Here is a 15,459-nt window from a genome sequence, read left to right as displayed (position 1 = left end):
CTCTTAAAGTGTTTATATAAGTTCTGATTTTTCTATCGTTAAATAACTTTTACCTAAGGAATTATGAGGTTTTGAAAACAGGTGCGAGAGAGAGCTCTTCATAACCCGTCTTAAGCATTAGGTTAGCATACTCAATACCTATAGTAAATAATCACATTTCATAGACTTATAAACAGAGGAGTAAAATTAAATCATACGATAAACTTCCTTTTTGCTTCAACACCAAGCTGAAGTTAGGTAAGAATAAGTTGTAAGTAGTTAGAATCAAAAACAATGAGTGCAACATGTCATTTTAATTTGCACACCCACCAACACTAACAATTACATTGTTCTTTATTAGTACACGTCGGGTTTTGAAATCAGTTTGAAGTTCATTGCCATCTCATAATCTTTCATCTCGTCCCGTAAAACGCTTGGCCGGAGCTGTCTCAGTCTCGTACGAAGCATCAAAAAGCGAGACTTTATGATGTTTACAAGAAAGCTTTGAGCTTTCGCCTCTTGAAAATGTACAAGAAAACTTTATAAAATTCTAACAACGTCTTTGAAAGCGTCTGCATCTAGTTAATTTCAGGACAATATTATAAACCTAATAAGTACTATAATTTATACTATTTTAAAGAGTTATAAGTAACTCATAATCTACATAAGTTAGTTTGCATGTAGGGGGTAATGTCCGGAACTAGTGATCTAATTTTGAATATTCTTTCATTGATCTGATGATCTAGTTACTAGTATCTATAGGTATTGTCCCCGAGCGCTATACCTATAAATTAAACCAGGCGGGCGAAGACGCGGGCAAAAGCTGACTATCTATCTGTTACCTTGTTGAAGCTCAACTGCTGAACCAAACTTGATGAAAGGCGCTTGACTATTTTTAACCCCCGACCCAAAAAGAGGGGTGTTATAAGTTTGACGTGTATATCTGTGTATCTGTCTGTGGCATCGTAGCTCTTAAACTAACTAGTTTTTTTTTTTGTTTGAAAGGTGGCTTGAATGAGTGTTCTTAGCTATAATCTGAGAAAATCGGTTCAGCCGTTTGAAAGTTATCAGCTCTTTTCTAGTTACTGTAACCTTCATTTGTCGGGGGTGTTTTAAATTTTTAATTTACACTAGTCCGTCCTAAAGACGTAAATTTTTTATCCATATATGAACATAGACTGGATTTTTAATAAAGCGAAGTCGCGTGCATCAGCTAATATGAAATTTTGACCAACATGCGGGACTAAACAAAACTCCTCATGATACCGTTTCTCAAAACGACTGTGGAGCTTAATGAAAATAACAAATGGAAAAAGCTAACGAGAGGCCTAAATAAATTGTATAAAATTATGAGGTCGCCCGCACATAACGGGCTTGGTAGGGCAGTCCCGAGGGCTTGGCCACTCGGCACTTGCCACTCGGCAGTCGGCACCATTGAATAATACACGACGTCCGCTTCACACTCCATCGAGACATTGGACCAATAAACTTTTATAGCAGCACCATTCACGATATGACACCCCATGACCGAGTTTACAGTTTCTAAATTTTATTAATATTTACTTTTGAGTAGTAAAAGTTACCAATTAGCATGTGTCATATAAAAATGCCTAAAATAGTATGAGCGTTTTAAATTGCAGCTACGTCTTTACTACATGCAAAATCTCAAGTTTCTCACCCCAACATATAAGGTAAACCTTTATATCAGTTCTATGTTATCCTTTTACATGTACTTATAGATAGAAGATTATGGTGATGAGCTATTACAATTAGCCGAACGGGTAGCTGTACATTGTAAAACCCCTTTTTGCCTGGCAATTAGGCAGACAGGGCGCGACCGGATGTCAGAGGCATATAACAACGATCACGGCGCGGCGGCGCGGCGACGGGCGTGCAAAAATAAACTACACCTATTGCCATGTAATTTAGAAACCAGACTACAAATACATTGACGCTGTCTTTATACAACAAATAGGTAGTTAGAACTAAAGTTTATACGACCAAAGGAAGAGTTCAAACTAACTTTTCACAAGCAAAATGAGTGTGGAGGAGGATTTTGATTTATTACTTGGTATTATGTGGTGATATGACGGCCTAAATCCTAATACGCGTCAGTCGCGTACATCGGTCGTGAGTCAAAGACATACCTATGTTGAACGTATGAATAGATACTCATTGCTAAGCACCACATATTAACTTTGACAATGCTGACCATACGAATAGATATGAGCAGAGTCAGAGTTAGGAGCAGAGTGAGAATAGTTTAGATTCAGAGCAGTGCAATGGGCGACTGATGAATGCGATGGGTGAGGAGGAATTCAGGCTTAATCACTGAGATGAGCTCTTCAGATAATAATAAAATTAAGGAAATAACATGTACCCATATCACTAAAGCACTAAAGAAAACCGTAACTTTTCAAAACGGATATAAAAAGATAATAATTTAAGATTTAATAAGAGTATTATTATTTTAATGATAATTATACAGAATACAAGAAAAGAAAAGTCCGCGAAAAGCGGATATCAAGAGAGTAATGTAGAGAAAAAGCTCTGCATCAAATAAGCAATTACGGCATAATACCGATCCAGTTGTAGTGCCTCTGCTGTAGTGGTGTAGTACTTGTTAGCGAAACGATTTTCCTGGTTCAAGTTTTTTTTTTTTTTAATAAAAAAGTACTTTACGTAAACTTCTCGTTAATTTTGCTATGAAATCATAAAATCTTGCGAAAATATTCATATCGAAATATATTTTCGTTTGATTTAGAGTATGGCTGCATTTATATTTCATTTCGACATTATGATTGATGTTTTACGACGAAAACGAATATAAAACGTGAGCAGTACGACTTTTCCAATCAACTTATCTTGTTAGAAAAGATATTTCAATGTTTATTCTTGAAAATATTATTAGAAATATCGATATTAATATAAGTAAATAAGGACTGATTTACATAAACGTGTTGTAAAAGAAACGTACACAACGTATAAGTATTATACGTAACTCATAAAATAGGATTATCATTATATCTTTTAGTCCGAATTTTGCAATCATTGTAGTATGCCAAATAAGAAATTAATGAAACTCACTACTCATTATATCCATTATCCATACTAATATTATAAATGCAAAAGAGTGTCTGTTCGTCACCTTTTCACTGCTCATCCGTTTACCTAACCGATTTTGTCAAAATTTCGTACCAACATGCATCCCGGAGACGAACATAAGTTACTTTTTATCCCGGAAAATCCGGAGTTCACTCGGATTTTCAAAAACATAAATCCACGCGGAAGAAGTCACACGCATCAACTAGTACTTACATAAGTCTAAATCAAATATATTGTTTTTGATGTAATTCTAGAAAATATCATGTAGAAGCGACAAAGTTTTCCTGCCCTTAATTTTAATTGTAAACCAATCCCAAGGCCCCTAACCTAACCTTCCCTGTTTGAAAGCCGACCCTTATGATTAGGGGTAGGATGAAATTGCCTCACTAATTAAGAATGGTTCCCAGAATTTTTACGTACGAAATGTCATTATTTTACACATAATGGTGTTGTAATGTATACCGTAGGTAATATTATGTACCAGCCAAAAAGGTTGTTAAATTTCAAATTTTGTAACTGTTCGCGGTACATAAATGTAATTTATAGCCTATGTTACTTCTGGGCAAAGTAACTTTCTAATAGTGAAAGAATTATTAAAATTGGTTCAATAGTTTCAGAGTTTATCGACTAAGTACAAATAAACAAATCTTTCCTCTTTATAATACTGATGAGTAAATAAACAAGTCGTATATGCCCTAATTTATGCAGAATAGTAATTATGTAAAGTAAAATCATTTATCTAGTTCGGTTCGACGCTTATGATTGAGAAAAAGAAAAAAGGTGGATTTAGTTTCTGAAAAATCTAAATTCTTCTAAGTTGCATTCACATGTTCGCAGTAGTTCTAAATAAAGATTTGCTACACATGATTTGACTCACTGATCAAAATAAAAAGTAACAACGAAGTAGTGTATGGTGGACGCCAGAAGCCGCCTTATCTTGAGCTTTTTGGATTAAAGCAAATGAGATGTATATCATGACATCGGATCACAATGACTATTAAGATAAGGGGCTTTGGGAAATCATAATCTCGCTTTTTAAGCTTTGTACAAAACATTCTAAAATTGTTATGCGTTCTTTATAGGATGGTTTAGTTATTATTTTCTTATTAATTTTTTGTTAGTTTACAAAGCCTGCCTTCTTAATGTTGTTTAGTGATGATTGAGAGTACTAAATATATCAAATTCTAACTTCCGAGTCCTTACGCCTTAGGTTTTTGAGTTTACTATGAAGATCAATGTTAGTGCTAAGCGAAATTATAGTGATACTGCTTTTTACATGTTTACTGTTACCTGATACTTAATTTTACTCTAAAATGCCTGATAATTAATTTTATTCTAAAATATTGTATTTTTTTTCTAGCGTCTCAATCTGTAAATTATTTTGCTTTATTGTATTGTCTTCTTTAGAAATATTTCCAAAAAATCAGTCCCTTTAGCAGTAGGTACGTAGTTATTAGTATTCTGTGATAGCAGTATCAATCCAGGAATAAAGAAAGTAATTAATATCAGAAAGCCTTAATTGCTCCGGATCCAGTGTTGTCATAGACAACACTTTTATTATTCCACTAAACAATATACATTTTCTCCCCTTCAAAAGCCACCCTCTCATGTTCCGTCGAGGAAACACGGGCATTTTGGGTTCAATTCCATCGATTTTCGTGGGAGTGCAGTATGCACGTGCTCTGAACTTTAAAACTTCATTCATTGATTGTTTCACAAGAATTACACATCGGAAGATATAAATTGTTATGTTTATTTAGAAATTTTGCCATACATTAACGTATTTGTCTTTTGGCTAGATAAAATCTATTACTTAAAATTAAAATGCCCCTTTAAAATGTGAGCACCTAGAGGATAAATATGCAGACCTCGATTGAATACCGCAAACATGTAAAATTAGAAGATATTAAAATGCTTAAATCTTACTGCAGTAATATTTAGTTAACCTAAAGCATAGAGAAATAAAATATAAGGAGCTTAAGTATAAAAGGAAGAATAAATAAATCTACGCCCTTGAAAAAAAATCAGAAACGTTAAAGAAAACTAATAATACTTAATTATATTTCTTGTTTCTAATACGGAACATAATGTAGAGCAAACGAAATTAGAAAACTTTCTTTTCATTGAGATAACAATAGAGAACACCTGTAGATAGACAGTTTGATAATAAATAAAAAATATGTAGTTATTTACTTTCCTCGCATATCAATCACTCTATCAGGTACTATCACTTGTTAACTAATAAAGTCTTATTAACTTATGCTTTAAATTGTCATTTAGATCATTTTGTTGTAAATAATACAATATTATATACGTGTGTTTGAATATCGAACGATTGATTTATTGATAAGTATTGGAAGATAACATTTGCACCTCTTATGATAGTAAAGAATTGCATCTTTACATTCATGATAGTTACGATATAAGTACTGGTATATGGCATAAATCATAATTGCTTACCCAGAAATTTACTTAGTATAAAAAATTGACTTAAAGTCCTCTTGAGTTTACATCCATTTAGCTTTTTAGAACTGACAAATCTATTACTGAGGACACATTCACACCCGACACAAGCACGGATATAACTAAATGAGACTTCACCGAGACTGGGGGGTGCGAGCCTTGATAACCCAACTACTGTTCATACACATTCCTTCAATGGCAATTACATACAAGTACATGACAACCTCACACGACAAGATTATAATGGTTTGCCCCACGCTGATTAGTTTTGCAGCTGTGGCAATAAAAACAAGATGCGGTCTCCACTCTCGATACTTCATAAACTAATAGTAAGCACAATAATAATTTCAACAACTTGAACGGTTTTGAGGCTCCTGTACATTATAATGTTAATTTAGTTATTTGAATTCTATTATTGGTTGTATTTCAAACTTTATATTATATAATACCTACAACAATTGTTGTAGTTTTAAATGTGGCTTTAAGAATAATCTACCATCAAATGTAATATACATGAAAGCAAATTAATAATGAAATAAGCACTGCTTAAAAGATATCACTAACTCAAAACTAATAACAATATTATTATACTCAATTTCAAATCTTTGATTAAACTTAATTTTATATCACAGGAAACGGTAAAAACGTATTGCATACAACCCGTTACATACTGATAACAACAAGCAATTTTTAATTTTTTTTTAAATAAGGCCGTTGTTTTATAAGGAATTCTTATAATGTAAAAGAATCTGCGATCTAACTACAGGAGAATAAGAGAGTCTTTATAGGACCAGACCCCGACAAATAGAAGTAATTGATCCGTCAATCAATGTCTGCCTGAAGAGATTTTGAATTGAAAATTTCTAAAGGTTTCTTACTCTGATTGATCTTGGATAGCTATCTCAGAGGTAATAGCAATGCAAATTTGTTTTTAATGCCTTTACATAAATGCGGCATCGTTGGCAAAGATATGACCTATAACAAGCTCGAATTGTGCACGGCATCTTATATAAGGTCAAGATTTCAAGATTTCTCAAAACGAAATGTTTCCCCTCGGAATTAACTAGCAATCTGTCTTATATTAAATTTTAAAAATGCCTCTACATTTTTGAACTAAGTTGGCACAAGTAACACTATGTTTAGTTATTACAAACAAGCTGAAACAACATTAAAGGCACTACGACGCTACCTGGATGCTATGGACGCAGGAAAAATTCTAAGGTGGAATAACAACCTCACGAGTAAGTGCAGCGTAGACAGGCTCCCCACTAGGTAGACATACGACATTATACGATTTGCAGGAAGCTACTGGATTCAGGCGGCACAAGAAGGCGGCACTTAGAAGTCCCTACAAGAGACCAATGTCCAGCAGTGGACGTCTATCGGTTAACGACGACGAAGTTAAGAGAATCTTACGTTTTTTTTTTAAGGTCTTTAGCTTTTGATTAAACAACAAACGCCAAAAGGCAGCCATTTAATCATCTACACTTTAAGACGATAACTTTAACAATAGACGATAACAAATAAATAAATTGCCTTTGCTGTATTTGGGTTTAAGTGATTCGCAGAAGCACTTCCAAAAACGATTTAAGTATAACATAAAGCAATATTCAAATCAGTAGCTGCAACTGAAACAGGCACTCAGCCGCGCTTGTTGCGTGATAAACGAACGATAATAGGATTCATCGAATCAGACGGTAGTACTTACCATCTGATTTGCCGCTAGGTCTTATTTGCTTACAATAATATTATTTTCTGCTTCGTCAGACCAATGTCAAGATTATACCGAACTTAAGCGTAAACAAAGCGTGTAATAGTCTCGAAGGCTTAAGTTTTTCTTTCTAGCTTATACAAAAAATAAAACGAATAGCAAATAGTTTGTTAGGATTGTATATTCTCGTATGTAATAAAGAAAAGACAATTTACCGACATATCCCAAATCATAAGCAAGCCAATGTACTTATAAGCTTATAGCAGACATGTTCGACGTAAAACCAATGCAAATGGTGGCTGAGTCAGAGAGTTGTACACCCACTAGTGACCGTAAACCTCTTTTAGGCGCAGCACATGACCTGATGCATCGACCACAAAAAGATGACGGTAAATGGGTGGTCGGAAAAGAAGGAACCCATGTGGTGGCGCACAATCGGAAAGGCGTATGTCTAGCATGGACGCAAACAGGCTGAAGAATATGATGAAGAATGAAAACAATAAAGGAATAACGACAATGAATCTACTCCTTGCGAAAGAAACCTATACGGTTGCTACATTTAATGACATTGTTCAAGTTGTGTTGGTGGAGATCGTGAGGAGATAGCATCTTGCGCAACAATTTTTCCATTAAAGTTCTTTAAAAGTAGGTACAGTTTTTACAAAAACCCTGTCAGCTCACAGTAGCGGCAGCATCACGATAAAATAGAACGATTGTTGTTGAATGCGGGGAAAAAACCGGCTCTATCGTGACAGTCTAATAATTAAAGCGATTTTGTATTCATACATAATGTACGAGTTTTTGTACTTTTAAGGTTAAAACCACTATTAAAGAAAATATTTTCATAATGAAAAGAGTAGATTTAGCGGTTTGTACCAGTCGCTGGATCCAGTAAGTCTACATTATTACAGTCCGTCTACATTGGGCGTCTTGAATTTTGCGATTTTTTTGTTATTCACTAAAGACACAAGCTTGTCCACGATCACAATGATGGGAAATGTTCATATTATGATAAGATGGCACGCGATCTGGAATGGGGTTTGTATTGAAATTTGACCACTGGATTCAGTACATACATTATATTAAAATATACTATTTAGATTAATTATCGCAATCGATATAGATGCAAACTGATAAGATCAATGGATTGGTAAGTCATTAGAATGACGTGAATCGGACATTATAAATGATGTGAAGAGTAACAAAACTTTAAACATAGAAAGTAACCAAATCGAAAATCTAGAAAAGTAGTAAAATTAGTAAAGTTTAGAATATTATATTAATTGTAAACAACCGCTGTTTCTATCAGCCGAGTGTCAGATGAAAAGGCAAAATGTCAATAGCCTACAACATGATGAAGTCATTAGCAATAAACACACTAACTAGTCTGACTGCCATATTAAAATACTAGTCATTTACTTCGCCTAGTAGGGAATAAGTATTACGATAAAAGTATAAAATAGGGTACGTTTTATTTTCAAGGTATCAGCAAGGACTCGCTATCATTATGATAACATTCGCAATATTTTATGTAAATAATGTAAAAGTTTCCTTCTTCATAAAATAAAATACAAATACTCGAAATGGTATGGAAGTGTTGAAATGACGAACCTGCATTGAAAACCGTGGTTCAGTAGATCTTCACCTATGTGGATGATAGCAAACTAGTGGTAGGCAAACGCTGCACATAAGCAGTACCAAACCATGGAGTATGGAAATCCCTAAAAAAGACTAACGTCTAGATATCGATCTATCTGTTGAGACGTCAAGGACGATATCAGAAATCGTATGAGCGTAACTAACCCTATATAAACCATAATTCCATAAATTTTAGGTCTCCTTTATAAACATTGATAGTCTAAAAAAGTCAATCAATTTCCCAGACAGCAATATCCTGACCAGACAGGGGCAGGTAATACGCCTGGCAAAGGCTTGCCGGTAATTCTATTACCTTTTCCATCATAACTGCGTTATGGCAAGCCCTCTTTCGATTACATGGCCATTCTGATTGGATTATAATCGTGCCGCCATCCAGCGAACTAGCAAGAGCGTTCGGATCGGTTGGTACTTGGTAATTTTGTGTGTCTGTTATTATTGGATGTTGTTATTTCTTTTAAGATAAAAAGCCTGGATAAAAGAAAAATTTATAAGAACATAATATACTGATCTTAAACACAAGGGCGTGGATAAAATCAGGCACGTCTGAATTTTATATAAGACTTGTGTTTATTACAATCATAAAACTGTAATAGCTTGTCTGATTGTTTCGTAGTGCATCGCATCACACAGAGACCACTAAACCAATTAAGTTTAGATTTTCGCAGTTTGGAAGCTATAGTTTTAACCTAGCAGCATCGCTCGTAACTAAATAAACACAAGAGTAGGTAAGAAAGGAAGTCGAAATAAAATTTAAAGTTGCATCAGAACGAATTTTCGAAGTCAACAAATTGATTATACAAAGAAAGCAGGCGAGTATCAAACTTTTCTATTTTCAATTCCGCCTTATGTCCTATATTAATCTGTTTTTACAGTTCGATACGGCTTCAATCTTATTGATCTCTAACGAACGGAAAATCTGATTTCCGAGTCGATAAGATATAGCTTGCCGTTTGAAATCAATCACTTTCCAATCGCCGTCGTTTGTGCTTGACATTAGTGCAGTGATTTTTGATATGTTCTGAAAATGGTTCAAAAAGAATTCATGAACTTTGGATCTATTTGAGCAGTTTCAGGCCGAACATCTTCTGAGCAATCTCAGAACGAGCATCTTCTGAGGCAAATAGTCTGCTCGTCGGTTTTCTTTCCTCACTAAATGTTTGTATTAGGCGTTTAATGGTTTACTGAGCCCCTTTGAACACAACAAAAACCCAAGATTCTAATAGCTCGGTTACTGATCGAGGTAGCGTGGTTTGCCACGGGTTCATAACATTTATATTTGAGCTGAAAGTACCTCTAGTCGATACGATGCTTGTTTAACAAGACACATTTTCTGCCTGTGATACTTCTAAGCCATTAAAGAACAAAAGAAGGAAAACAAACTTAACTTTCGTAAAGTCTTAAGTTAGAAATAAATTATTTGTTAATTAATTTCGTTTTTACAACAGCCTTTGATTGGAATTCTACACACGCCGTATAAGTTGCAGGAAACTAATAAATGCTTACAAGCTTTTTCTGATGGTCAAGTTTACGCGTTAGTAATTACTACCGGTTTAGAATGTGAGAAATCGGCAAAAAACTCTATAGTTACTCTTCACCGAGCAATGCCCTTATACAAATTTTTCTATTCCGTGGGAACTATCTGTTACTTTATAACTAACCTTGAAAAAATCATTTCACATGTTTTCTCAGCATTGACAATTCGCTTCGCTTTGAACCTCTCACATATGAATTATGGAATTCTCAACCTTGACCGGTTGCCATATGGTGGCGCACTTTTGTTTAGCTCGCTAGCTTGCTAGTTTAGAACCGTACAAGGCATACGACAACATTAATTCACCTCTCGAGGTGTCAAACGTGTTGTAGCCTTACAAGCGAACGGAGCACCGACTATTCACTTTGGAAAGCCACTAGGAATTTAAAAAGACCATGTTTGCATATTCCTCCAATCAAGGAAGAAAATGGAATGTGGGCAAGAAATAGTGAGCAAAAAGCTAAAAGATTTGCAGAATATCTAGAAAAAATATTTCAACCAAACGAAGGAGAACACACTGACTTTACTACAATCGAAACAAGTCAAGAAAACACTCCCATTAAACTAGTCACACCTAAAGAAATACTTAATATAATTAATAAACTGAACCTGAAAAAAGCTCCAGGATATGATCTAATTACTACAGAAATCTTGCGAAACCTTCCAAAAAAAGGAATCGTTAAATTAACGACGCTGATTAATGCAGCGTTTAGAATGAAGCACGTCCCTGACTTGTGGAAAGTTGCAGAAGTAATTATGATCGCCAAACCAGGAAAACCACCAAATGAGGTTACATCATACAGACCAATTTCTCTGCTACCAATTATCTCTAAACTTTTTGAAAAGCTACTACTCAGCAGATTAAAACCTATATTAGATGAAAAAAATCTGATTCCCGACCACCAGTTCGGATTCAGGGAAAAGCACTCGACAATCGATCAAGTTCACAGAATAACGAATATAATTGAAAGAACACTAGAAGAAAAGAAAGTTTGTTCATCCGTATTTCTCGATGTAGCACAAGCCTTTGATAAAGTCTGGCATGAAGGTCTTGTTCACAAACTTAAAGTATTACTCCCTCAACCATTCGCAAACATACTTGAATCTTATATATCTGATAGAGTATTTAGAGTGAGGCAAGAGGAAGCCTACTCCAAACTCAAGGAGATCAAAGCTGGAGTACCTCAAGGAAGCGTTCTAGGACCTGTCCTGTATCTCCTGTATACCTCTGATCTTCCACAACCTGATCATAATACCATCGCTACTTTTGCCGATGACACTGCCATCATAGCTGTGGGTAATACTCACCAGGAGGCGGCGGGAAAAGTACAATCAGCATTAAATGAACTCCACAAATGGACGAAAAAATGGCGAATAAAATTGAACGATTCCAAGTCTACCCATATTGATTTTACAAATAAAAAATCGAACTATCACCCTATCTATATTGACCAACAAAAGATACCTTATGCTAATACGGCAAAATATCTTGGAATGACTCTTGACAGCAAGCTACGCTGGAAAGCTCATGTCAAGAAGAAAAAAGAAGACCTAGAGATAAGGTACAAAAAATTGTACTGGCTCATAGGTAGAAACTCTTCACTATCAACACAAAATAAGAAACTCTTGTATAAACAGGTCCTAATGCCAGTGTGGACTTATGGTATCCAGTTGTGGGGTTGTACCAGAAAAAGCAACATTCAAATAATACAGCGATTCCAAAATAAAGTACTCAGGGGTATCATCAATGCACCCTGGTACGTCAGAAATGAAGACATTCATCGCGATCTTCAAATGGACTTCGTGGACTCGGTTATTAGCAAACATGCTAAATCCCACGAACGCAGGCTCCATCAACATGTGAACGTCGAGGCTATCCAGCTCCTCGACAACACAGACCTAAAGCGTAGACTTAAAAGGACTAAGCCTTTTGAGCTAGTGTAGTTACAGTGTTAGTGCAGTGTAAAGAACACAAGAAAGAACAAAGTGAAAATTTAGTGCTAGTGCAATATAATGAACACAAGAACAAAGTGTCATAAAATAATAACTAACGATAAACTAAGAAATATGTCAATGGACGGACTCTTAGATATAAGTACTTTTATAAGTTTAGGTTAACATAATATTACTTATTAGCTTTACTCGTAGGCTAGATTGTAATTCTAATAAAGTACTGCTGTCAGTACTTTATGGTTATATAAAAAAAAAAAAAAAAACGTGTTGTACCTATTGAGGTCGGTTATGAGGTTATGGGTTATGATAACTTGTGAGAACGCGGGAATAAAATCTGTGTCAAGTGTAACACTCGACCACTCGACGAATCGCTGAGAACGACCTATGATTCATGAATTCATGATATATGGCACTGCAAGTATAAATACATGATGTATAGGTAATAATATGTCTCCATGATATCGAGGAGCGGGGAAAGTTAATTTGCATGTCAATTTTAGTAATGTCCGAATAAAATATCAAGTTATGACATAACTCCTTTATTGCATGTCTGGATTTGGAAAAGAAAATGTCACATCATGAACCCATAATTGCAGTGGAATAAATTTGCACAAATGTATTTTAAGTAGGTAGGTTTTATTTCGTTGCTGTGTTCGGTGTAGTAGATTTAGTTTATGCATGAACTTATCTTACTTTCTAAATAATGTATGAATTCTGACCTCTGTAGAGTGTAGACTAGCATCAAAGTGGTTATATTCACATTGCGCTTACCACAATTTGTATTGACAATTCTTTTGTATAGGTAATAGTTTTCGGTGATATCCACATCCACATCACGACCCATCCGTTTGAACTTTTGACCACTGATTTTGAAGAAATTACATTTCATGGACGTGCATACGGGATGTGCATCTGGAAAATCGAAAAGTTCCCACGGGATTTAAAAAAACCTAAATCCACGCGGACGAAGTCGCGGGCATCATCTAATATATTACATTTTATTGCATTTCAATATGCAGGTACAGAGCAGTTGCAGGCAATGTAGAGAGGACTGAGACGATTTTAAATTATTATCTTTCTATGAGAGAAGTAGAACATCACAAAAATTGTATGAAATTATACTCTACGCGGCGTATTCGAAAAATTATAGTATCCGTACATTTAATAACTATAAACAATTCTGACCGCGTTTTACTTAATAGTTGGATCTGAGACGGTCGAGATCTTGGTCACTGCATACGGGCCGAGGTAAGAGTGTGACGTAACGATGCGAATTGGAAATGTACATTGCAAAACCAATTACCACCAACGCCTCTTACATAATGAACATTGAACATCTATGTCAATGATGTGATATGTTTACAGTATTTTTACAGTTGAAAAACTGAAATTACGACGTATCTATAATTGGCGATTTAAGTAAAGTAATTTTTTTTTAACCGATAGAGAAACTTTGCGATATTGTTCCATAAAAAAATTTGGATTCCAACTCTTCAATCCTGATGCTGCAGGAGACCTGCCCGCCAATGCTAATAGGTTTTAGAAACTGTCGGTTATAAACTGACATTGAAGGTATCTGTACCAAATAAGGACTTTGTCGTTGACCTCGAGGACCCACCTCTTCAACCCTGATGCTGTAAGGAATTGCATTTCTAAATCCTGGTGATCCCAGGAGCTTTCTAAAGGATAATTCGTTGAAATGATGACAGTCTCAGAGATACCTTGTAGCCCGTGGACGGGCTATTACGGATAGGCTACTTTTGTCTTGGGAAATCAAGTTTCCATGGGCTTTATAAAAACCTAAATCCCCGCAGGCAAAGCTGCAGGCATCATCTAACAAATCTGTTAAAAGTGCAGAAGTATCCAAAATTATTTAATTTAATAAAAACGCTATAAACAATGCACACATAAATAGGTTAATTGTTGGTTAATTGCTGCATTAACACTAACGTAAGAATTCGTTATCTTAAATTGAATTATATCATAACTAGCTAATACCCGCGACTTCATCCGCGTGGATTTAGGGTTTAAACAAACCCATGGGAACTCTTTCATTTTGCGGGTTAAAAAGTAGCCCATGTCACTCTCTTCCCCTTTTTGCTACGTGGTTGAAGGACAAACCAATAAACCAACAATTAAACACACTTTCGTATGGGTATGATATGAAATTGAGATCACAAAATTATCATAAGACATCATTGTCTCATCGCCAACGAAGAAGCGTCTAGTTATCGTCTATTTTCTGGCTCAAGAAAACGTACAATCAAGGTATGATTTCATGTCAATAAAAGAGATAAAATAAGTAAATATATTAATAGTTGATCGGTCTCATTTTCCACTCTGTCGGCGCGAACTTTTTCTCCACTACTGTGTCGCAGCGAGAAAAATTATCATAGAAAGAAAATCGCTCACGCTCTCTTGGCGGTCAAAACACGTTTGTAATATACCTATGAAGGTCTGTGCCTATCTAAGCGACCGCCGCGAGTAAAAGGCCCGCCCACACTCGCTACTCTCTGATAGCCTAGCTACAAAACTATACCAATTACACACTCGCTTCTCGTTGCTTTCCAACTGATTTCTAGTTTTTAGCTCTCTATCGTCGACGGTGGGGCAAGTGCTTAATAAGTATAATGTGTGTCAGAAGTTAAAATTTAATTATTGACAGTAGGTTATTAATATATACGATAGTAAAATATTACAAAGTAATTATTATAAAATATGTGAAATGTATTACACAATGTTAAATTTGATTAAATAGCTTTCATTAATAATATGCGAGTGGGTGTGTCGTAGCACAAGCTTACAAGTTTTTGTGACAGTTTAATGTCATATAATGTATATGACACATTAAGTTCATATAATACCACAGTAATATGATGTCATGAAACGAGTTACAAGTCTCACAGAGAGCCGATGGACCCTGTGAGACTTGTAACTGGGATAAACCCGTGGAGTACCTACCTATCGAAATCCCTACAAGAGAGCTACATATTATGTCCAACGTTGGATATCGGTCATCCATCAGTTGAGACAACGACGATGAATAGAACAATATTCC

The 15,459-nt window shown here is 35.2% G+C and overlaps 1 protein-coding gene across 5 annotated transcripts in view; it reads right to left on the bottom strand.

Annotated features, from left to right (window-relative positions):
* LOC123880936 overlaps positions 1–15,459 on the bottom strand; it is an 85,669-nt gene that overhangs the window by 19,178 nt on the left and 51,032 nt on the right. Inside the window, exon 1 of one of the 5 annotated variants that reach the window (XM_045929367.1) lies at positions 5,545–5,659. The exons of the other annotated variants lie outside the window; for them this stretch is intronic. The gene's annotated coding sequence lies outside the window, so the exon portion shown is untranslated. Of the gene's footprint in view, positions 1–5,544; positions 5,660–15,459 lie in introns of those variants that run through there. 5 annotated transcript variants of the gene reach the window in all.

The sequence above is a fragment of the Maniola jurtina genome, chromosome 3 (assembly GCF_905333055.1).
Source record: "Maniola jurtina chromosome 3, ilManJurt1.1, whole genome shotgun sequence".
Classification (NCBI taxonomy): domain Eukaryota; kingdom Metazoa; phylum Arthropoda; class Insecta; order Lepidoptera; family Nymphalidae; genus Maniola; species Maniola jurtina.
The sequence above is the reverse complement of the archived record's forward strand: the minus strand, read 5'-3'. Positions and strand labels throughout refer to the sequence as shown.